This window comes from Schistocerca serialis, chromosome 2 (genome assembly GCF_023864345.2).
Source record: "Schistocerca serialis cubense isolate TAMUIC-IGC-003099 chromosome 2, iqSchSeri2.2, whole genome shotgun sequence".
NCBI lineage: Eukaryota > Metazoa > Arthropoda > Insecta > Orthoptera > Acrididae > Schistocerca > Schistocerca serialis.
Window position 1 is genome coordinate 437,630,709 of NC_064639.1, and position 25,892 is coordinate 437,656,600.

Below are 25,892 nucleotides of genomic sequence, written 5' to 3' on the forward strand. Positions count from 1 at the left end.
AGTTTAATCGGTCAGGAAACAGACCACTCCTGAAGGAAAAGTTACAGATATGGCTGAGAACTGGGCTAACATACATAGAACAATACTTAAGTATTCTGCTAGATACCCCGTCATATCCATGAGAGTTCTTTGTCTTTAGTGATGTAATTATTAACTCAATCTCCCTCTTGTCAGTATCATGGAGGAGCATTTCAGGTAACAGTCTCGGAACACTTTTTTCTAAGAGCGCTATATGATTCCCTGTTGGGACTAGGTTTCTATTTAGTTCACCTGCTATATTCAGAAAGTGATTATTAAATACTGTACATATATGCGACTTATCAGTAACACGGACATTCACACTACGCACTGATTCTATATCCTCGACCTGTCTCTGCAGACCAGCAACTTCCTTTATGACTGACCATATGGTTTTAATTTTATCCTGAGACTTAGCTATTCTATCTGCATACCACATACTTTTTGCCTTCCTAATAACATTTTAAGCACCTTACAATACTGTTTGTAATGGGCTGCTGCATTTAGATTTTGACTGTTTCTAACGTTTTGATATAATTGCCACTTTGTTCTACAAGATATTCTTATACCTCTAGTCAGCCACCCAGGCTGCCTGTTTGTGCTAGTACCCTGTTTTAAACGTTCTAACGGAAAGCAACTTTCAAAGAGCATGACAAAAGTCTTGAGAAAAGCATTATATTTATCGTCTACTGTATCAGCACTATAAACATCTTGCCACTCTTGTTCCTTTATAAGGTTTACAAAGGTCTCTACAGCAACTGGATCAGCTTTCCTGAACAGCTGATGACTATATTTAACACGTGTTGCAGCGCAAAAATCTTTTAAAGTTAAAATTTGTGCATCATGATCTGAAGGGCCATTCACCTTTTTGCTAACAGAATGCCCTTCTAGTAATGAGGAATGAACAAAACTGTTGTCTATGGTTGTTCTACTGTTCCCTTGCACCCTTGTTGGAAAGAATACGGTTTGCATAAGATTATATGAATTAAAGAGGTCTACCAGCATCCTCTTCCTTGCACAATCACTTACACAATTAATATTGAAGTCACCACATATAACTAATTTTTTGTATTTCCTATAAAGTGAACCAAGAACCTCCTCTAGCTTTAGCAAAAATGTTGTGAAATCGGAGTCTGGGGATCTATAAATAACAACAGTTGGAAGTTTAGCTCCGTTAAATTTAACCACACCTGCACAACATTCAAACACCTTTTCAGTGCAGTACTTTGAAACATCAACTGACTCAAATGGGATGCCGTTTTTCACATACATGGGTACTCCCCCACACCGCAAAGAGCTCCTCGAAAAGCTGCCAGCCAACCTGTATCCTGGTAAAGGAAGCCTCTGAATTATCTCATTTAAGAAGTGTTCAGATATACCAATAATTTCAGAGTCAACATCTATAAGCAGTTCACTAACTTTATCTCTAATACCTTGTATATTTTGATGAAATGTACTAATTCCCTCATTACTCGGATACCTAAGCTTTGTCAAAAGTGATTTTGTATCTGTTATATATGAGCCTAAGAGACATCAGATGCTTCCATGTTGGTATCGAAGATATTGCAGCTTTTTCGCTAATGTGGAGGTATTTTCACAGAAAGAAAGGCAGTTGGGCTAATAACCCTTATAAAACTGAAATTGTTTCTGTGGTACGAGACATCAGATACCAGAGATACCTAGTATTAAAACATTCATGAAAATGCCTGAACAATCTCCGAAATTGCGTTCCATTCACCCCATATAATGCTTGTACAGCGTATTCAACGTCAGTGCTAAAGAAAAACCTCACACTCGCTCATCCACGTCAATCATTGTATAGCTAACAGGTTTGTATGCACTATAGGTACAGACAAGTCTACTGTTGTCCAACATAGGCTTTAATTTGAGGAAGAAATTACTGAGAACTTACGTTTAGAGCACAACATTGTATGGTAATGAAATAGAGACTGTGGGAAAACCGGAGCAAAACAGAATCGAAGCACTTGAGACGTATTGCTACAGAAGAATGTTGAAAATTAGGTGGAGTTATAGGGTGAGGAATGAGGATGTTCTTCACAGAATCGAAGAGGAAAGGAATAAATGGAAAACACTGACATCATGATGAAACTGCGTGAAAGCACGTTAAGACATCAGAGAATAACTTTCATTGTAATAGAGCGAGCTGTGGAGCGTAAAAACTGCAGAGAGGCCGAGATTGGAATACATACAGCGAATAATTGAGGACATAGGTTGCAGCTGCTACTCTGAGATAGAAATAATGTTATAGGAGAGGAATTTGTAATGGGCTGCTTCAAAATAGTCAGATTATATAGAGTCATTTCCAGTCCCCAAATCGCATTAAAGCAGTGCCTCTGTATTTGCAAACCATAAATGTTTAAACGGTTTACAATTTTAGAACGAATAAATACTCTAATCTCCCATACAGGCGGAAAAGTGACAAAATTGACAGTCATTGACGACATTTTATATGTCGAACGTGACTAATTTCCAATATGTATGAACATACTATGTAGGCCCTTGTCATTGACACCGAAATTTTGTATCATTGCATGAGGACTTGAATCGGTTTCAAACTGAGATGATATGTGTCGCTGGATTATATATGCTGATGCCTTGATTTACGGCATGTCAATACTTTCATGAAAAGTGAAGAACAGTCGTCTAGAGTCCGCACGGAATTCCATGGCCTGTAGATGCGCAGACGGCAGGGCACGCGTGGGGAGAGCGCTAGTGGTGAGGGTTGCGGGCAGGCGCTGTAGGGGAAATGCCGAGTGCTGGAGGGGAAGTGCCGTTCTAAACTGAAGCCTACCTCATATTTTTGTAGCTATTAAGCAAGGCCCCTCCATGCCCACACTTGCATGGTGACCATTCAAAAAGATCTACTTTGGTTAGTATCTAAAAAGAATTTCGCCGAAAATACAGCGATTTATTTTCGCCTGGCTTGTTAACCATTTGTAACTCTCATAGAAACGTCACAAGTGGTGAATTCTGAGTAAAACCTACACATATCTCTGGTTGCATTAAATTTGCTTCTTTTGCCAAAACACTGCAGAATTAAAACAGTCTCACCTCACTAACGTCTTGTGCAGACGTAATTGTGAGAGAATTCTGAAACAGTGGTTTATGAAGTTTATTAAGTGAGGAACTGAGGAAAAGTAAGGTCAGTAGCTAATGAAAACGTACGTACGCGGTACAAAATAAATGTGTAATGTCTTCTGTAGCATCTCTCATTTCACCAGCTATCGATGACCCTTAAAATTACATTCTTTGATCTAAAAAGTCTCTATTTAGTGGAAAAACACGATAGAAGATGAAATTTTGCATAATAATCATAGGGCAAAATACTCTCCTCTTTGTGTGCTATCATTTGCCAAAATATCATTTCGATATCTGAAACCGTTTATGAAATGTGAGGGATATTTCGCACATTTCTCTCTGGCTTCATTGGTGGCACAGTCGAGATCGCAAATGAGTGTGCTACGTCAGATCGGTTTTCTTGAGACAGGTGACAGAGGTCCACCCAAGTCTACAGAAAAATTCAATATGCTAGCTGACCAGTGTATTTGTTAAGTACATTTGTTGTGTAATTCGCATATTTTATTTTTAGTTCCAAAAGCTGATGAACTCCAATTTTTGAATTTGAACACAACAGCGCTCTTAGAAATCTCAACATTCGAAAACCAGATGCACACAGTATTCAGATACAGTGGAAGTTAGCAGGGAGGCATGAAAGTAAAAAAAGTTAGTTGTAAACGCAGTGACGTATGTGATATGCATCAAATGCAAAATCATAGCCACCCTATTTGTCACTGCACACTTTTTCAAATTTCGCACATTGAGTTACTTCCATGTAAATATCACAGTAACTATGACCATTAACCAAATGATGGGCGCATCATCACGAATATGACCTATAAAACTACAAATAAAGCAAAAATTAAGTTTTTTACCTAGTAGTTTGAAAAAGATTACAGGGCGTGTGCCACCATTGTTTCATCGCCGACTGGTCGAAAGGTAGCATACAGTGTCTGCCTCCCCTTCTGAACAAACGAATGAACTCGCCTATCGCTTTGAACGAAAATTGGTCACTGCACATCAACCACCTTATCCTGCGCGGACTCTATACAATGGTCCTGTGAACTATATGAAGTATTTTCGTCACACGAGACAAATGAGGAAGTAGACAGATGTCCATCACAATCCAGCGAAATACAAATTCATTTACAATCGTGACAAGCGTAATGTGGTATCTCATATCTGGCTCGCATGCTAAAGCACAATCTTTTGCGATGTTCAAAAAGAACTGAAACGGTTTCTACGGAAAGCAAGAGTTCAGAATAATGCAACAACATTACAAAATTAAACTCTTGAGCAGTCTAATGTTTTATTAAGGGGAGTCATACCGCCCAAATTGACAAAATTTGACATTTTTACTTTTATGGAAATTATGAAAATATGCCCCCCCCCCATGAACCATTGACCTTGCCGTTGGTAGGGAGGCTTGCGTGCCTCAGCGATACAGATGCCTGTACCGTAGGTGCAACCACAACGGAGGGGTATCTGTTGAGAGGCCAGACAAACGTGTGGTTCCTGAAGAGGGGCAGCAGCCTTTTCAGTAGTTGGAGGGGCAACAGTCTGGATGATTGACTGATCTGGCCTTGTAACACTAACCAAAACGGCCTTGCTGTGCTGGTACTGCGAACGGCTGAAATCAAGGGGAAACTACAGCCGTAATTTTTCCCGAGGGCGTGCAGCTTTACTGTATGGTTAAATGAAGATGGCGTCCTCTTGGGTAAAATATTCCGGAGGTAAAATAGTCCCCCATTCGGATCTCCGGGCGGGGTATACTCAAGAGGATGTCGTTATCAGGACAAAGAAAACTGGCGATCTACGGATCGGAGCGTGGAATGTCAGATCCCTTAATCGGGCAGGTAGGTTAGAAAATTTAAAATGGGAAAAGGATAGGTTAAAGTTAGATATAGTGGGAATTAGTGAAGTTCGGTGGCAGGAGGAACAAGACTTCTGTTCAGGTGACTACAGAGTTATAAACACAAAATGCAGGAGTAGGTTTAGTAATGAATAGGAAAATAGGAATGCGGGTAAGCTACTACAAACAGCATAGTGAACGCATTATTGTGGCCAAGATAGATACGAAGCCCACGCCTACTACAGTAGTACAAGTTTATATGCCAACTAGCTCTGCAGATGATGAAGAAATTGAAGAAATGTATGATGAAATAAGAGAAATTATTCAGATAGTGAAGGGTGACGAAAATTTAATAGTCATGGGTGACTGGAATTCGGTAGTAGGAAAAGGGAGAGAAGGAAACGTAGTAGGGGAATATGGATTGGGGATAAGAAACGAAAGAGGAAGCCGTCTGGTAGAATTTTGCACAGAGCACAACTTAATCATAGCTAACACTTGGTTCAAGAATCATAAAAGAAGGCTGTATACATGGAAAAAGCCCGGAGATACTGAAAGGTTTCAGATAGATTATCTAATGGTAAGACAGAGATTTAGGAACGAGGTTTTAAAATGTAAGACATTTCCAGGGGCAGATGTGGACTCTGACCACAATCTATTGGTTATGACCTGTAGATTAAAATGGAAGAAACTGCAAAAAGGTGGGAATTTAAGGAGATGGGACCTGGATAAACTGAAAGAACCAGAAGTTGTACAGAGTTTCAGGGAGTGCGTAAGGGAACAAATGGCAGGAATGGGGGAAAGAAATACAGTAGAAGAAGAATGGGTAGCTTTGAGGGATGAAGTAGTGAAGGCAGCAGAGGATCAAGTAGGTAAAAAGACGAGGGCTAGTAGAAATCCTTGGATAACGGAAGATATATTGAATTTAATTGATGAAAGGAGAAAATATAAAAATGCAGTAAATTAAGCAGGCAAAAAGGAATACAAACGTCTCAAAAATGAGATCGACAGGAAGTGCAAAATGGCTAAGCAGGGATGGCTAGAGGATAAATGTAAGGCTGTAGAGGCTTATCTCACTAGGGGTAAGATAGATACTGCCTACAGGAAAATTAGAGAGACCTTTGGAGATAAGAGAACCACTTGCATAAACATCAAGAGCTCAGATGGAAACCCAGTTCTAAGCAAAGAAGGGAAAGCAGAAAGGTGGAAGGAGTATATAGAGGGTATATACAGGGGCGATGTTCTTGAGGACAATATTATGGAAATGGAAGAGGAGGTTTGATGAAGATGAAATGAGAGATATGATACTGCGTGAAGAGTTCGACAGAGCACTGAAAGACCCGAGTCGAAACAAGGCCCCCGGAGTAGACAACATTCCACTGGAACTACTGACGGCCTTGGGAGAGCCAGTCCTGACAAAACTCTACCATCTGGTGAGCAAGATGTATGAGACAGGCGAAATACCCTCAGACTTCAAGAAGAACATAATAATTCCAATTCCAAAGAAAGCAGGTGTTGACAGATGTGAAAATTGCCGAACTATCAGTTTAATAAGTCACAGCTGCAAAATACTAACGCTAATTCTTTACATATGAATGGAAAAACTGATAGAAGCCGACCTCGGGGAAGATCAGTTTGGATTCCGTAGAAATGTTGGAACACGTGAGGCAATACTGACCATACGACTCAGCTAGATTAAGGAAGGGCAAACCTACGTTTCTAGCATTTGTAGACTTAGAGAAAGCTTTTGACAATGTTGACTGGAATACTCTCTCTCAAATTCTGAAGGTGGCAGGGGTAAAATACAGGGAGCGAAAGGCTATTTACAATTTGTACAGAAACCAGATGGCAGTTATAAGAGTCGAGGAGCATGAAAGGGAAGCAGTGGTTGGGAAGGGAGTGAGACAGGGCTGTGGCCTATCCCCGATGTTATTCAATCTGTATATTGAGCAAGCAGTGAAGGAAACAAAAGAAAAATTCGGAGTAGGTATTAAAATCCATGGACAAGAAATAAAAACTTTGAGGTTCGCCGATGACATTGTAATTCTATCAGAGACAGCAAAGGACTTGGAAGAGCAGTTGAACGGAATGGACAGTGTCTTGAAAGGAGGATATAAGATGAACATCAACAAAAGCAAAACGAGGATAATGGAATGTAGTCAAATTAAATCAGGTGATGTTGAGGGAATTAGATTAGGGAACGAGACACTGAAAGTAGTAAAGGACTTTTGCTATTTGGGGAGCAAAATAACTGATGATGGTCGAAGTAGAGAGGATATAAAACGTAGCCTTGCAATGGCAAGGAAAGCGTTTCTGAAGAAGAGAAATTTGTTAACATCGAGTATAGATTTAAGTGTGAGGAAGTCATTTCTGAAAGTATTTGTATGGAGTATAGCCATGTATGGAAGTGAAACATGGACGATAAATAGTTTGGACAAGAAGAGAATAGAAGCTTTTGAAATGTGGTGCTACAGAAGAATGCTGAAGATTAGACGGGTATATCACATGACTAATGAAGAAGTATTGAATAGGATTGGGGAGAAGAGAGGTTTGTGGCACAACTTGACTAGAAGAAGGGATCGGTTGGTAGGACATGTTCTGAGGCATCAAGGGATCACCAATTTAGTACTGGAGGGCAGTGTGGAGGGTAAAAATCGTAGAGGGAGACCAAGAGATGAATACACTAAGCAGATTCAGAAGGATGTAGGTTGCGGCAGGTTTTTTTTTGTCATCAGTCTATCAGTCTACTGACTGGTCTGATGCGGCCCACCACGAATTGCTTTCCTGTGCTAACCTCTTCATCTCAGAGTAGCACTTGCAACCTACGTTCTCAATTATTTGCTTGACGTATTCCAATCTCTGTCTTCCTCTACAGTTTTTGCCCTCTACAGCTCCCTCTAGTACCATGGAAGTCATATCCCTCATGTCTTAGCAGATGTCCTATCATCCTGTCCCTTCTCCTTATCGGTGTCTTCCACATATTCCTTTCCTCTCCGATTCTGCGTAGAACCTCCTCATTCCTTACCTTATCAGTCCACCTAATTTTCAACATTCGTCTATAGCACCACATCTCAAATGCTTCGATTCTCTTCTGTTCCGGTTTTCCCACAAACCATGTTTCACTACCATACAATGCTGTACTCCAGACGTACATCCTCAGAAATTTCTTCCTCAAATTAAGGCCGGTATTTGATATTAGTAGATTTCTCTTGGCCAGAAATGCCTTTTTTGCCATAGCGAGTCTGCTTTTGATATCCTCCTTGCTCCGTCCGTCATTGGTTATTTTACGCGTAGGTAGCAGAATTCCTTAACTTCATTGACTTCGTGACCATCAATACTGATATTAAGTTTCTCGCTGTTCTCATTTCTATTAGTTCTCATTACCTTCGTCTTTCTCCTATTTACGCTCAAACCATACTGTGTACTCATTAGACTGTTCATTCCGTTCAGCAGATCATTTAATTCTTCTTCACTTTCACTCACGATAGCAATGTCATCAGCGAATCGTATCATTGATATCCTTTCACCTTGTATTTTAATTCCACTCCTGCACCTTTCTTTTATTTCCATCATTGCTTCCTCGATGTACAGATTGAAGAGTAGGGGCGAAAGGCTACAGCCTTGTCTTACACCCTTCTTAATACGAGCACTTCGTTCTTGATCGTCCACTCTTATTATTCCCCCTTGGTTGTTGTACATATTGTACATGACCCGTCTCTCCCTATAGCTTACCCCTATTTTTTTCAGAATCTCGAACAGCTTGCACCATTTTATATTGTCGAACGCTTTTTCCAGGTCGACAAATCCTATGAAAGTGTCTTGATTTTTCTTTAGCCTTGCTTCCATTATTAGCCGTAACGTCAGAATTGCCTCTCTCGTCCCTTTACTTTTCCTAAAGCCAAACTGATCGTCACCTAGCGCATTCTCAATTTTCTTTTCCATTCTTCTGTATATTCTTCTAAATCAACTCCTGTTTCTTCTTCTATCACGTCAGACAAATCTTCGCCCTCATAGAGGCTTTCAATGTATTCTTTAAACCTATCTGCTCTCTCCTCTGCATTTAACAGTGGAATTCCCGTTGCACTCTTAATGTTACCACCGTTGCTTTTAATGTCACCAAAGGTTGTTTTGACTTTCCTGTATGCTGAGTCTGTCCTTCCGACAATCATATGTTTTTCGATGTCGTCACATTTTTCCTGCAGCCATTTCGTCTTCGCTTCCCTGCACTTCCTATTTATTTCATTCCTCAGCGACATGTATTTCTGTATTCCTGATTTTCCCGGAACATGTTTGTACTTCCTCCTTTCATCAATCAACTGAAGTATTTCTTCTGTTACCCATGGTTTCTTCGCAGCTACCTTCTTTGTACCTATGTTTTCCTTCCCAACTTCTGTGATGGCCCTTTTTAGAGATGTCCATTCCTTTTCAACTGTACTGCCTACTGCGCTATTCCTTATTGCTGTATCTATAGCGTTAGAGAACTTCAAACGTATCTCGTCATTCCATACTACTTCCGTATCTCACTTCTTAGCGTATTGATTCTTCCTGACTAATGTCTTGAACTTCAGCCTACTCTTCATCACTACTATATTGTGATCTGAGTCTGTATCTGCTCCTGGGTATGCCTTACAATCCAGCATCTGATTTCGGAATCTCTGTCTGACCATGATGTAATCTAATTGAAATCTTCCCGTATCTCCCGGCCTTTTCCAGGTATACCTCCTCCTCTTGTGATTCTTGAACAGGGTATTCGCTATTACTAGCTGAAACTTGTTACAGAACTCAACTAGTCTTTTTGCTCTTTCATTCCTTGTCCCAAGCCCATATTCTCCTGTAACATTTTCTTCTACTCCTTCCCCTACAACTGCATTCCAGTCGCCCATGACTATTAGATTTTCGTCCCCCTTTACATACTGCATTACCCTTTCAATATCCTCATACACTTTCTCTATCTGTTCATCTTCAGTTTGCGACGTCGGCGTGTATACCTGAACTATCGTTGTCGGTGTTGGTCTGCTGTCGATTCTGATTAGAACAACCCGGTCACTGAACTGTTCACAGTAACACACCCTCTGCCCTACCTTCCTACTCATAACGAATCCTACACCTGTTATACTATTTTCTGATGCTGTTGATATTACCCGATACTCATCTGACCAGAAATCCTTGTCTTCCTTCCACTGGGAGATGAAGAGGCTTGTACAGGATAGAGTAGCATGGAGAGCTGCATCAAACCAATCTCAGGACTGAAGACAACAACAACAACAACAACAACAACAACAACAACAACGAAAATATTTGGATGTTTATGATTAATTTGGTGTTGGTTTTATTGAAATATTCGATTATTTACTATTTTAAATAAATATTTGAAAATAATCATGCAATGACATTTCCGAAAATTTTGTTTTCCATCATTTAGCATATTGGCATTTTTCTCTGGAACTATATGATGTAGAAGGCTGCGGTTTCTTTTGATTTATAGACACTGTCCATTTCATAAGTTGCCTGCACTGGCGGTACTTCGCAGTAAACTCTTTTAACTGTACATTTGTTTATGTTCAACAACAACAGTTACCCACTAGCCGCGTTTTAGTCTCTGTGTTTCCTGTGATGGTTTTCGTCATGACTAAATCAAAGGGAGTGTTTAAAAAATACGAAACAAAGGAAACAGATACTACGGAACAAATATAGCAGTAGTAAAAAGAGTGGTTAGCGCCGAAAGGCGTGATAATTTGGTTGTAAATAGTGACAGTCTTTCTACTCCTCCGAGTGCTTCCAAGAAAAAACTGCTGGGTAATGATGTAAAATACAACGCAGCTTTAGACAGTGAAACAAACTGCAATATCATTATTAATCTCCATATACTTATTTCAGCTTTGTGTGAAACAGTGTCTTGCATATGTGAAGGCGAAATTGAAATTTCTGAAAAGCTATCTCAATGAAATGGTCTGGTGTGCACTTTACAAATAATGTGTTTGAACTGTAAAAGCAAAAAGACTTTCAAGACATCAGAGGTAAGTGTAAAGAGTGGACTTTTTGACACTAATCTAAGATACTTCTATGGACTTAGACGCATAGGAAAAGGTCATTACGGTGGTAAGGTTCTGTGAGCCTTACTGAACCTCCTTAGTCCCCCTACAAAATCTATCAAATACAACTCTATAGTAAGAAGTAGTGTCAAGGCGTGTACTATGGAGTCAATGACTACAGTAGCAGAACAGGCTGTAGCAGAAAATGGTAGTTCTGACATAGCAATATCATTCGACGGATCCTGGCAAGAAAGAGGTTCCCAGTCAAAGAATTCATGTGCATCCATTATCAGCATCGACAATGGGAAAGTGTTGGATGTTGATGTGTTGACCATGTACTGTCAGGGTTGTAGGCAAGCAGGCAAGAGTACTGAAAAGCAAACTAAGCATGAAACTTGCAGAAGTAAAGCTGTGAGTACCGGGCGTGAGTCGTGCTTCGGTAGCTCAGTTGGTAGAGCACTTGCCCGCGAAAGGTAAAGGTTCCGAGTTCGAGTCTCGGTCGGGCACACAGTTTTAATCTGCCAGGAAGTTTCATATCAGTGCACACTCCGCTGCAGAGTGAAAATCTCATTCTGGAAACTAAGCATGATATGAATTGTCAGAAAAACTATGAAGGAACTAGTGGAGGGATGGAGGTTGCTTCTGCAGTGAAAATGTTCCAACGTTCCCAGCATGACTGTGCTGTTCGCTACATGAGTTTTCTTGGGGATGGAGACTCACAATTGTATAAGGCAGTGGTGGAGAGTAAACCCTATGGTGATCTGTCAATTACAAAACTAGAGTGCATTAATCATGTGCAAAAGAGGATGGGCACAAGACTATGTAGACTCAAACAGTAGTTGGGAAGTACCAAGTTATCTGATGGTCTAAGTATAAGATCAGATTACACAATATTATGGTATGGCTATTAGAAGTAACAGAGATAATTTAGATTGTATGAAGAGAGCTGTTTGGGTAATTTATTTGCACAAGCTGTCTACAGATGCTGAACCAATGCTGAACACAACGTGTGTTTCACTGAATGGTATAAATACTGAAGGCAAAAGAGGAGGGTAAAGTAGACACTTTCTCTCACAAAATTACTATACCAAATGTTGTTACGCTTGCCATGAAACCTGTGTTTCAGGATCTTGCCCAACCAGAGCAGTTGAAGAAATGTCTCAAGGGCAAAACACAAAACGGGAACGAATCATTTAACAATGTTGTATGGTCAAGAATACCAAACAATGCGTTTGTTGGAAGGTCAGACTTTGAACTTGGTGTTTCGGATGCTGTTCTTAATTTTAATGATGGCTATTCTGAAAGACTACAGGTTTTGGAATATCTTGGCATTCATAAAGGTTACAACACCATTAAAATGTGATGGACTTGGACCTAGACCAACTGCAAATCATGAAGGCACAATATGTCAAAAGAAGCCAGATCGAAGAGAAGGAGGGCAGCACTGGGTTAGGAAGATGGAGGAGGAGATGAGGACTACCATCCAGGAGGATAACATTTTTTATGAATCAGTTGGCTGTATATTAAAATTTTTTCTTTCAACGCAATTTTCTCAACGTGACATTTTTCAGTATAAAAGCCCCTTTTTCTCAGAAATTTCTGAATCTACATCAGTGAATTATTTACCACAAAACATAGATAGTACAATGATGAAGTAACTCTACTTTATAAGTATTTACAGTAATAGTTGAAATTCAAGAAATTAAAATTGTAAAAATGTAGGCCAAAAAATTATATGTTTAGGGAAAAAATCATAACTTTTTTCCAGTTGTTATTTTAAAGTGATTGTAGAGCAATACAGTCACAAAACATGGGAGAACATGTGATAAAAATACCACATTTATATACTCAACAATTCCTGAGAAAACGGGGAATTTATATAGCCAATTTAGCATTTTCGAGGTAGGGCAGTACGACTCCCCTTAAATGACCTAAGGAATGAACCCTCTACATTGTCAAATCGCTTATATCAATTTCGTATGTTACAGCTATCGTTACTTAGACGTACTGAAATAGTAAAACAGTTTGTTATGAGTTGAAAAGCAACGCATTTCAGTGATAACCACATGCACTGTGGCAGTATCTGTGACTTTTGGAGATACGCTTTTAGTGTTACTTTGAGGCAGCAGTGTTAGAAGTTGTTGCTTTGTTAAGTGCAAACACTGTAGGAATTAATTCGTTTATCCAGGAGTATGTTAGAAACTTGACATGTTTTTGCCTGCATGTGATCCCAAATACAGAGAAGATAAATATTAAAGTAAGTACAGTTTATCATCCATCAGCTACAATGTAATGTCTTCTGGTAAACCTTCTGGGATGTAAGGTCGTGGTCCATGAAACTCTTCAGCTCCTAACGTTTCGTCCAGAGCTGCGCTGGACATCTTCAGAGGGGTGTTTCTCCTCTGGTGAGTCTTGCCGGAGGAGAAACACCCCTCTGAAGATGTCCAGCGCAGCTCTGGACGAAACGTTAGGAGCTGAAGAGTTTCATGGACCACGACCTTACATCCCGGAAGGTTTACCAGAAGATATGTCATCCGGTCGTGAAAGCCTTCATACTACAATGTAATGCCCACAAAAAACCACACACACTTTTCGTTTTTATTTGGAGATTACCAAATTCAGGCACGGTTGCCAATACTCAGATTATACTTAATTACACAGCAACCTGACTTTCATAAACAGCATTAGTTCCGCTGATTCTTAAAAATCTTATATTATTATTTTTCAAAGTTATAGCACCAGTAGCTCAGACAATATATTAGAAACCGTGTTAAATGAACACACTCGGCAGTTAAATAAGGGAAAATTCGAATCTGTAGTGATGATTGTAAAGGTTTGTCAACAATTTATTCCTTAAGCCCATATTTCTCACGGTGGAGAACTACCGCAACACATAATCGCTTAAGGAACCTTCACTAGGCGTTTAAGACAAACTATTTTACTCTCATGTGCCTCCGTAGTGCACGCCCATGCATGTGCCAATGTTAACATCACCACATCGCCAACTACGACAAGTCCCATTTCCGAATATTGTGTGCCTATAGTTTTCGAATTTTAATCGAGATTTCTAAGAACGTTGTTACGTTTAAATTCACGAACTGGAGTTCCTCAGTTTTTTGAACCAAAAGTTAAATCTACGAATTAAGCAACAAATGTACTTAGATACACTGGTCAGCCAGAACATTATGCTCACCAACCTAGTACCAATATAAACTCATCAGGCAATAGCATCAACACTGGCGAGGAATGACTGCTAGTGAAATACACGCGCGGTGCATGTAATATCAGTGAGCGTACTGTCCGTGTGTAGAATGCCGAAGGCGCGTGATCTGAGTTTGACTGAGGGCGGATTGTGATGGTCCGGAGGCTCGGCATGACCATTCCCGAAACTGCACGATTTGTCAGGTGTTCCAGGAGTTTTGTGGTGAGCGTCTTCAACACATGGCGAAACCAAGGTGAAACTACGCCCAGACGTCTTGAGGTTGGGTGGCAACCCTTCATTGCAAATGTCGGACTGGTAGAACAGGACAGGCGGCAAACTGCGGCGGAACTAAAATCCGATTTTAATGCTAGGCAGAGTACAAGTATGTCTGAAAACATAGTGCACCGAATAGTCCTAACGATAGGTCTTCACAGAGCACGACCCATGCATGTGCCAATGTTAACGCCACCACATCGCCAACTACGATTGAAACGAGCATGTGACCACCTGTAGAGGATGTTGGTGCAAGGGCAGAGCGTATTATGGCCTGTTGAATCCAGATACCCCCATCATGCCGATGGGAGGGTACGAGTCCGTCGTCTTTCATGAGAATAGCCCCTTGACACCTCTACTGCGGGATGGAGACAAGCTGACAACGACTCCATTATGTTCTGGGGAACATTCACCTGGGCATCAATGGGTCCAGTGGAGCTCGTACAAGGCACCATGACAGCCAAGGAGTATTGCAGACCATGTACTCTCCTCCATGACGATTACCTTTCCTGACAGCAGTGCCATTTTTCAACAAGATAATGTGTTATGTCACAAAACCAGGAGTGTTATCAAGTAGTTCGAAGAACACAGTCACAAGTTCCAATTCATGTTTTTCATTTTTACCTAAAAAATTAAATTATTGTTTTCATAATTTAAGCGACCTGTGTTAACAACCTTTCACAAAAAGGCAATAATTGAGGACTTTTATTTGAAATGAAAACAGGAATTTCGCGTGCAATCTGTAATCAAAAACAAGAAGACATGCGTTATTCATAAAAAATGATTATGAATTTTACAATTACGAGATGTAGGCAACTGAGATTCAACGAGAAAAAATTGACTGCAATGCACTGTAATATGCCAATAATATATTACGCTACATTTCCGCTGTACATTAACTTATTTCATGATGAAAATGTATTTTATACAGTCCCTCGGAAAACTTCAAAGCACTTTATCTCTGTTACTTTATGACAAACATTAATAACTACCAATTTCTCGATACTTTTTAACCGTTTTCCACACGTGGGGTCACACACGCGTTTCACTACGGAACAGGAACTTTCTTAAACTGTTAATCATTCTGTACTGCCACAGTCCAATGAGAAACAGTTTAAGAAAGAAAGTCAATTACAAATAGTGCAGCGCACGAAATATCGCAGAATGCCAAAAATTGCCAAGTGCAGATGTGAAATGAGGCCTGTTGACTCCAAACACTGCTAACAAGGAGGCAAGGAGCAGATTATAGAAGGAAGCACCAATAACCACGGAAGATGCGTTGTGAATAAAAGCGAAACGAGTCTGGTGTAGTTCTCTCGAATTAGATTGCAGTCAGCTCAAGACGGATAACCTACAGTAAAAGATACTTTAATTTGCAACCATGTCACAAAAATAAGCACTACCAATAATCACCAAGGTTATCGATACATTCAAATTTCGACTGCACTGGCAGCTATCGCCCATTCATTTTTTATCCAAACCTATATACTGTTGGCCTTACTTGAGCTCAGTTATTGTTATGTTAATCAGTTCAGCTCTTACTTCTTATTGAATTTAAGTGCTACCGTTTATTTTTTTTGTGCTGTGTGTGTGCTGTTATGATAGTTTCTAATCATGGATAAAATCGTGGCAGACAGACGACTGTATAGCGATGACCAAATGCCAAATGAAATAAAAGTTCGTGGCAACAAAGACGGGGAATACCGATTTTCGTTCTCCACTAGTGTTATGGTACCGTAACTAAGGTGCAAATATGTACTCACTACTAAATAACCTAATTACCTACCTATGGGAGTTAAGTGTTAGCAGTGGAGTCATTTTGAGACTGGCAGAACTTTGGGGTTGCAATATTTCAGTATTTCACAAGGCAGGGGAGCGATAGACATCATTACTAATAACGTCAAATTAAAATCACTACGAAAAACACGCATGGATCTGCCTGTGCCGCGCAAAAACCGGGTTGATCAACACAAATATCACCCAAACGGCAATGGTTGCATTTCTTTAAAAAAATCCTCAAAATGCTATCATTAGTAGCCTGAATGGGAAAGTATCGCCCAATTTGGTCTCCTGAACGGAACTCCATTATGAAAACCAGTACTGACATAGAACGTTGGGGAGGAGGTTCTGGAAAGAGGAAGGGTATGGGGTGATAGTACATTACACAGTTAGTTCGTTTCTAAAGAGTTTTACAGCGGGCTGCTTTAATTCGTCCGAGCCGATTGCGCCCTGGGTAATTTCCATGAATGTTTGGCTACCGAAGCCGCGGTCCCAAAACTATAGCTATCGAACGTGCGTTCTTAAATCAATCATGCGACTTTGCTGGTGGGAGCCACGATGAATTATTTGTGAGCTGGAACAAAAACCTATACGATATATGGCGGTGGTGAGTTGGGATGTATGGTATCGTAGAGGTTTCTGAAATTGTCCACCGAGGATAGCATTGCCATCAGCGAATATTGTCACTGATATCCTTTCACATGGAATTTTAATCTCACTCTTTAACCTTTCTTTCATTTCTGTGAATACATCTTCGATGTGTAGACTGAACAGTAGCAGTGAAAGACCGCACCCTTGTCTTACACCCTTTTTAATTTGAGCACTTTGTTTCTGGCTTCCAGTCTTCGTTTTGGTTTTTGTTCATATCATATATTACCCATCTTTCCTTGTCCTTGTAGCTTACCCTCATTTTTCTCAGAATTTCTAACATATTGCACCATTATACATTGTTGAACAATTTTTCCAGGTTGACAAATCGTATAAAAGTTTCTTGCTTCCATTCTCAACCTCATCATCGGAACTGCCTCTCTGGTATCTTTTCTTTTCCTAAAAACAAACTGATTGCCATCTAACTGACCCTCTATTTTTTCCCCATTCTTCTGTATATTATTCTTGTCAGCAACTTCGATGTGTGTTTTTCGTGTTTTTCGTAGTGATTTTAATTTGACGTTATTAGTAATGATGTCTATCGCTCCCCTGCCTTGTGAAATACTGAAATATTGCAACCCCAAAGTTCTGCCAGTCTCAAAATGACTCCACTGTTAATCCGCTTGTGAAATAATTCGGGGAACACCAGCTGAGGTTGCAGCCAGAGAAGTGTGAATTTCTAGTTAAGGACTCAGAATAATCAACACAGGAGTACAGCCAGGCGAGTGGAATGTAGAGACATTCCCAGTGCCGAAGGCAAAGAATTAAAAGTATACTAAGATTTAGTAGAATTTAGAAAATTCCAAGAAGATATCAACAAAATTGCACTATATTTGCATAAGTTGCTAAAGGACACCAAAAATTACCCACTCTTGAGTACTCTGACATGAGAAATCTTTCTATTATTACAACAGTCACTAGCAGAATGGCACGTGGTGCAACATTAATGCAAGGCAAGGTCAGGAGCAACTACTATTAGTGTACACATCTAAGTTGCTGAATAAAGCAGTGAGAAATATTTTATCTACGAAGCTGGAGTGTTAGCATTAGTATGGGCAACAAAACGATTTTGATCATTTGTATGGAAGGAGGTACACAGTAGTAACAGATCACAAGCAGTCAACATGAGTTGTTAGAGCAAAAGACCTCTTCTCACGTTTATTAAAATGAAGAAAATTAGAAGAATATTTATAGGACATTATGTATAAGCTAGGCAGTTTGAATGTCTATGCAGATGCATTAAGTAGAATGCAGCAAAGTGATGAAGCACAGGTAAGAGGGAAACGAAGAGCCCATAAGACAGACAACAAACAATAATAAATTAAGTGAAGACAAGGCAAAGCTAAACGAGAAACAGAAACTGAATTATGAAAGGGAAGTACATGATAACCCATTAGGTGAACAATGAATCACCAAACACTTGATTGTTTAAAGAGATGTGGTTTGTGGCAGGTAATGAAGAGAGATGTTTAGGACTACATCAGAATGTATGAATAATATCAATGAAATAAATTTACTCAGAGTTAAACCAAAACACCATTAGTTATTATGGACGCAGCAAGACCTGTTTTTGACAAATATTATATGGACATTGTCTATTAGATGTAAGTGCAAAAGGAAACAGATAAACATTTCAGAACGATCTGAGCAAGTTTACCACAGTAGTCCCACTACAGAAAATGCAGAGACAATAGCAGAAGAGTTCATAGCAAAAGTTATATTAAGATATGGTATTCCTTCGATATTTTTCACAGACCAAGGTTCGAATTTTTGAAGTCAAGTGTTTGATAGAGTATGCATATTATCAAGAAAGAAGATGATACAGACAACAGTGTTTCACCCCCAGATGAACAGATCATTAGAAAGGACACCGTGGACATTAGCGGACTATTTGAGGCATTTCATAAATGAAGATCATAGCAGTTGGGATACATGGATTTCCTACAGTACTTCTGTTTTCAAAAGCACACCACACAGCAGCAAAGGGAATACCCCTTTTGAATTAATGTTTGGAAGAAAAATAAGCTTACCAGGAGTGTTACAAAAAGACACAGCTGCAAAGAGAGAGAGAGTTGCAAAAATATATAATTGTGATGATTATTTAGGCCTATATCTGTTCAAAGCTAGGACGAAGAAGCACATTGAGTAGTGAGAGAGAAAATTAAAATAAAAGACGCCAAAGACGTGAGCAAATACATTATGACAACAGAACATTTCATTTCAGGTAACGGGAGATCAAGAAAGTTGGATTCCTAGTTTAGATGCCCATACAAAGTGATAAAAATGGAATTGCTTAATGTAGTAATAAAAATGAATCATATACAGGAATTTAAAGAGTATGCTAACAGACTGAAGCCTCATTACTATGACGAAGTTAGAAATTTCGAGGAGTAAGATCAGGTTTGTCTTACAGACCCATCATGGACCTTGAATCACAATGATGTGCATTTTGATTATCAACAGCGGACTGTGGACCTACAATTGTCAAGTGTACGGAGAGATGGATCATGGAGAGTCACATGATAGAGACATCCCCAAGAATATATTACCACAATAAAGGCAAAATCAAGATGACCAGTATGGGAACTTGTAATCTATGTGAATCTGAAGACACCAGATAAATTTCACACAGTGAGAAGAGTAGGAGTAAGGACATTACAGCAGTGTAAGGACAGAGTGGAGCAACTAAACATTTGTCAGAATGTAATATGCTAAGTAAGAGGACTGTGCAAAATGTACAATGATTACAGGAAACCAAGTCCCTAACACGTCAATTAACAAGACCAGTAAGCAGACAGAAAAGGGGAATCCTCATCTTTCTACAGAGGGGGTGGGGGGACAAATCATCAGCAAAATTTTATTTGGAACCTTGGACAGGGCAGATGCTGCTTATTAAAAAGATGCACATTGGTATTGTGGATTGTAGATAGGACAGTTGTTGAAATTTTCTGAAGAACAAGTCACTGCAGTCAGGGTTTATATAGAACAATAGATCTAATCACCACAAATGAGCATTTGTTCAAAAAACAAAGGCTAAACTAGAACAATTCATTATCTAGTCTCTGAGGACTACAGATCATGGTCTAAAAAGTACTGCAACACTCATTACTATCAATGAAGAACTTGTGCAGTTACAGATTTTATTTAATGAACTAAGTATTGAGTATTAATAATTAGTAAGTGTGATCATTCTCACTCAGAGGGGTATTTTTGCCCCTCATTGCAAATACTTCAAATTGTCAAATATCTAACACAAATTCAAAATCAATTAAGAGAAGTAAATTTTCCAGTACGTCTAATTGAAGAATACAGATACATTTTACTACAAGTTATGGATCTTTATGTATTTGTAACCAGAGGAATATTAGGTTATGTAATTATTACTCCACTAATAGAGAAAAATGATTTTAATCTGTACAAAACGTTACGATTATCAGTTACATTGACTTCTGGTTTTTTGGTTTTGTTTTGCTTTAGGGTGCCAAAAACAATTGGTGTCATACGCATCCAAGTCAAAACTATAGAACACGAAGACAGAGAGGAGTTAAAAGGCTACTATACATCAGTCCCAATTAATGTAATAGAAGGTAGTTAATACAGGCACATGGAAAAAGAGCTAAAAAGAGACACCATGCAGAAACCGAGGTCCAAAACTAAAAATTAAATGGCCTTCGACATATTGCTTTGGCAGATAAAAAGTAAAACGCAGTAGACAGCCCACGCGTCATTTGCTGAAACAACTGATAAATGAGACGGCAAAACCAAGTGGGAATGTAAACAGTTAAAAAAATGGGCAGTCTGTCAAGAAGTGGCGGACAATTACAACTTGGGTGCAGTGTGTACAAAGTGGTGGGGTAGTGCCACTCATCAAATGAAGACGCTAAAAAGGCAATGCCTAATACACAGCCCAGTTATAATGACCTCCTCCCTGTGGTAGGGCCGAGAGGTGGTTGTCCAAGCCGCTGGGAGAGGCTTAATAAGCCGGAGCTTACTCCTGTGAAGGAAGGACCATTGGCGATGCCAAAGCAACACCATCTCCTGACATACGGCAACACAGATATCATCGGAGGGAATATAGGAAATTACGGGCTGAGATATGGCTCAAATAGACTTTGAAGGGTGCTGAGTGAGTCTGAATAGAGGTCACAATTGAAAATGCTGTGTTGCTGGATGTACTTCGTGGTCTTAGGGCGAAGAGCTCGGCTGTAAATACAGAGCAGTGTGCCGGAAGCTTATTTCGAAAGACACGGGTTCCAATGACAAAGGCACACCCGATCCCATGGTCAGTCCGAGAGCCGTCACTCTATACAAAGATACTATCACGAAGTTCCATGTGAAGGTCTTGAAACTGAAGATGATAGATCGAGACTGGAGTAGTGTCCCTAGGAAATGAATGAAGGTTAAGGTTAATATGGTTTGCTTCACAAAGCTAAGGTGGTGAAGGGTTCACACCCACTGGGAGAGTTGCAGGCGGTTTGAAGTTAAGCCATCATATCAAGTGCTGAAACTGGACTCCAGGAGGTAACAGAGAAGAGGGACGCACCCCATACTGGCGATCAAAGAAATCATCAAAGAAGGGGCATAGGATGGGTGGCAGACAAACGGCATGCATACTTGCCGAGGAGAAAGTCAAAATGGTAGGACAGTGGTAGTTCAGCAGCTTCAGTATACAGACTCTCAACCGGGCTAGTGTTAAAGGCAGCTGTTGCCAAACGGATGCCATGATGGTGGATAGTGTTGAGGTGGCATAAAAGGGATGGAAGTGCAGATGCATGAACAAACCACCTGTAGTCAAGTTTCAGGCGGACAAAGGACTGGTACAAACGGAGGAGGGTGGTTCGATCGGCACCCCAGAAAGTACCATTGAGGACAAGGAGGACATTGAGGAAGCAAGTACAGCGGGCTGCCAGGTAGGACACATGGGAGGACCAAAAGAGATTCCTATTGAGCATGAGCCTCAGGAATGTCTTAGTTTCAACAAATGAAAAAGCAGCCGGTCCAAGATGTAAATATGGTGGGAGAAACCAATTGAGTCGCCAGAAATTCATACAGATGGTTTTGTCAGTGGAAAAATGAAAGCCATTGTCAATGCTCCTGGAGTAAAGATGATCAAGACATTGCTGAAGACGCCGCTCAGTGAGACAGATCCGTGGAGAACTGCAATAGATGGCAAAACCATCGACAAAAAGAAAGAGCGCCAGAGATGCCCGGTAGGAGACAGGCCATTATAGGGTTAATGGTGATAGCAAAGAGGACAAAGCTCAGGATGGAACCCTGAGGCACACCATTTTCCCAGATAAAGGTGTCCGACAAGGCAGAACCAACATGTACCTTCAAAACTCTCTCTTTTATAAGCACCTAAAAGAAACAGGGCAGGTGGCCATTTAAGCCCCACATGTAAAGGGTATGGAGGATACAAGTGCTACAGCACGTATCGTAGGCCTTCTCTAAATCGCAAACACAGCCACAGTTTGGTATTTCTGCAGAAAACCATTCAAGACATTGGTGGACCAAGTAACAAGATGGTCAACTGCAGAATACTGTGCTTGAAATCCACACTGTGCGTTCGTCAGTAAATTACGATAATCTACCATCATACCAGCCGAGCGTGAATCATACATTCCATCACCTTGCAAACACAGCTGTTAGATAAGGCAGTAGCTAGAAGGAAGGTTATTGTCTTTACCGGGCTTAGGTATGGGTATGACAATGGCTTCATGCATCTGGGAAGTGTGCCATCTGCCCAGATGCGGTTGTAACAGAAAGGTGCTGCAACATCTGAATGTTGATGGCGTCTGGCCCTAGGGCAGAGGATCGGGATGAACTGAGAGCATGATCTAGCTCCCTCACAGCAAAGGTGGCATTGTAGCAACTACGATTTGGAGAAGAGAATGGTATCGTCTGAGCTTGCTCTGCTTGTTTCTGAAGCAAGCAAGTAATGCAAGAAGTAGCCAGCTTTCATATGCGAGATCGCCTGCGTGCATGACGGGATCCAAACAGGATATCGGGTGTAGATAATGCTTCCCAAAGCTGCTGGATGCTATTTTGGTTCTTTGAGGCTGGTCAAACATGCCAGCAGGTAATACATTTGACACCTCAGTATCAGCACCAGGGGTCAAGGTCAATGGAGTAACAGGAAACTTTCCCAAGTGCACAATCGTTGAATCCCAAGCTCAATTTAGAGTGGTAATCAAAAATTAAGGAGACCACATGTCAATGGAAGGATCCAAGGGAGTTTTCCAAAGAGATTGAGAAGAGCTGTGTGCAACAATAGTCAATTAAGACAATATAAAATGATCACATAGCAGAGAATATAGAGAGTATTCAGTTTCAGTACCAAGCATGCAGAGGGCAGTGATGCTCTGAAGCAACACCTGGGGGAGCAGTAGAGACTTCAACTACAAGATTACAAGAATCTGGTGGACACACAGCAACTTCAAGTTAGGTAGCATTTTACAATATTCATTCAAATAGTGTTGAACAGAGTGTCTCAAAGAGAATCTCAGCGAATAGCAAGAACAAGTTACTGCTTGGTACTTTTCTCTTGTACAGTAGTCAATCTGGCATTTGAGTACCAGTGAAGCAGTTCATAGTATAGTTAATTCATTACTTAAGCCAGCTGGCCAGTAGTTAGCAAACTGCACGACAGTACAGCACTCGTCTCCAATAAAGATCTGGAGATCTTCTCTATTACTTGTTGAAAGCATCTGATATTCTGACAAGTGATTTTAGTCTGACACCTCACTAAGTAAATGTGTGTTTTAGACCAGTAAATTAATTAAAGAAAGAGTAATAATTTGCTACTTCAGGCAACTATTCTGCCAACTCTGCAAAAGTTACCACTCTTCTGTAACCTAACCCTTTCCAACCAACGAGATTCTCCCCCTCCATCTCTGCTGTCAGAAACAAAGCAAACTAAACTGACAATGTCATTAACTACCTGATTATGCATGTAGGGATAGGGAACTTGCACCAGGGCACGTTATCTTTTTTCAAGTGTCATTGATTGCATGAAACCGCTATCAGAGATTCTGATGGTAAAGGACGACATAAAGAAAATGTCCACTATAATGCCGTCAGACTTTTTCATTACAATTTTATGCTGTATGATTTACACAACATTGCAGATACGTAATAGATTTAAGCATAGTATGTTATGAAATCTCCTTTTCTAAAACCTTGCAAGAACATTTACAACATTCGTGCCAACTCTTCCGAAGTCTTGAAGACTTTGGTATCCTTATCAATGCAGTGAAGTATGCATTTGTAAAAAATAAGGATTTCTTTTTTGGGATATGAGGTTTCCGCCACTGGATTGGAACAGAGACGTGATAAAATTTTAGGTATTCAGAATACATCATGGCCTACCACATACAAGGACCTTACACATTTCATTGGCATGGTGAATTTTTACTATCATCATTTAGCACACATTGCAGTTGTGTAGCGGCCCCTTTATCTTCGTCTCTCCAGTATAAACACTTCCAGTAACAGAAAAATCATGTGGTCTGTAGAATCACCTAAACCTTTGAACATGAAGACAACACTAGCAGATGCATCGTTCACACACCTGAAGCCTGGCACACCTATCAGGCTTTTGATCGACACCAGTCAGGTAGCACTGGGCATAGCCTTACAGCAAAACACACAGTGATCTTGGCAACGCATGGCGTTTTTTCTAGGCAACTTACAGAGCCACAAATTAAATGAGCACTATAAACATGGAGCTGCTTACTATGTACCAGGCTGTCAAACATTTCCATCCAATTTTGAGGGGTGAACGTGTTGCTTGCACCCCCCCCCCCCCTCACTCTTCCCACCCCTCCCAGACCACTCACTGGTGTGCACACAGGCAGATCACAGAGCAATGTGTCTGTGAGCTGTCTAGCAGCATGGTAAATTTTTTTACAGAACAGCGATAATGCACCTAGAGCTGTGTGTGAAACAGGTAAGTATTTAGCACAAGTATTTTTTCAGTGATCATAGAAGTAATGTTAGGGAAAAAATTAGTTTATTTGACATATTGCTAAAATTGTCCTTTTTGGGAATGGGAGCATGGAAGTATTTATGATGTTAATTTCTAATGATCACAGTCTTCCAGTAAAGCTCCATGATCTTTAAATGACCTAATTTGTTCCTGAGCTTTAATTGTAAATTACAATATTTTTATATATCTGTTTATTTACCCTAGCAAGATTAGTGCCATTGGGCACACTTTTACATATATCCAGGCATTCTAGATATTTTACATTACATATATTATGATAAGCATGTTATAGTATGTTAGAAAACTAAAAGTAACAGTATTACAAATAAAAAGCATGCAGTTTAAATTTGTATTCGATAAGTATGACAATAAATAGAAGTAATGGGAAGGTAGGTTTTAATTACAAGTGAAAGTAGCAATGGATATGAGAGAGGGCAATGGACAAGGGAGAGAGAGGCAAACTTAATAACAAAGAGGTAATGGATATAAGGGAACAGAAAGTGGCATGACTCTGAGATAAAAAAAGAGAAAGAAGCATAACTGGGAGAAGATGGGAGCATTGGCTTTGCTATTTGACATGGGGGAAGTTCACCCAATGGTTTAATATTTGGGTAAACATTGTGAGAGTGAAAGAAAGAATTGCTTCCCCTTAAAATAAAGTGCGTAATGAGTGGTGCACTGATTACAGGTAGCTTGTTCCAGAGGCAGACAGCAGCAACAGCAAAGGCATTTGCAAATGTTTTTCTTTTATGTATGGGCACAGTTAGGATACTAAGTAAGTGGGACCTTTGTATTATGATTAGATAACAGAATTCAATAAGAAAAGCAGCCTGGTGTTACTGGAAATGAAGATATCGAGACATACTTCTTGTACTACCAGCAAGGCTTTATTACTATACAACTTCAGTTAATCTAGTCACAGAACCCTTTATGCAGTATGTGTAAAACATGAAGTGGTCGATTTCTGTCATTTAAAAGACACGTACAGTAACAGCAATTTAACCTATCTGTACCAGAGGTGGGACT

General features: G+C 40.0%; 1 protein-coding gene across 1 annotated transcript in view; it reads right to left on the minus strand.

Moving 5' to 3' along the window:
- The window catches only part of LOC126456043 (uncharacterized), a 197,074-nt gene that overhangs the window by 42,877 nt on the left and 128,305 nt on the right, over nucleotides 1–25,892 (minus strand). The window lies entirely within an intron of this gene.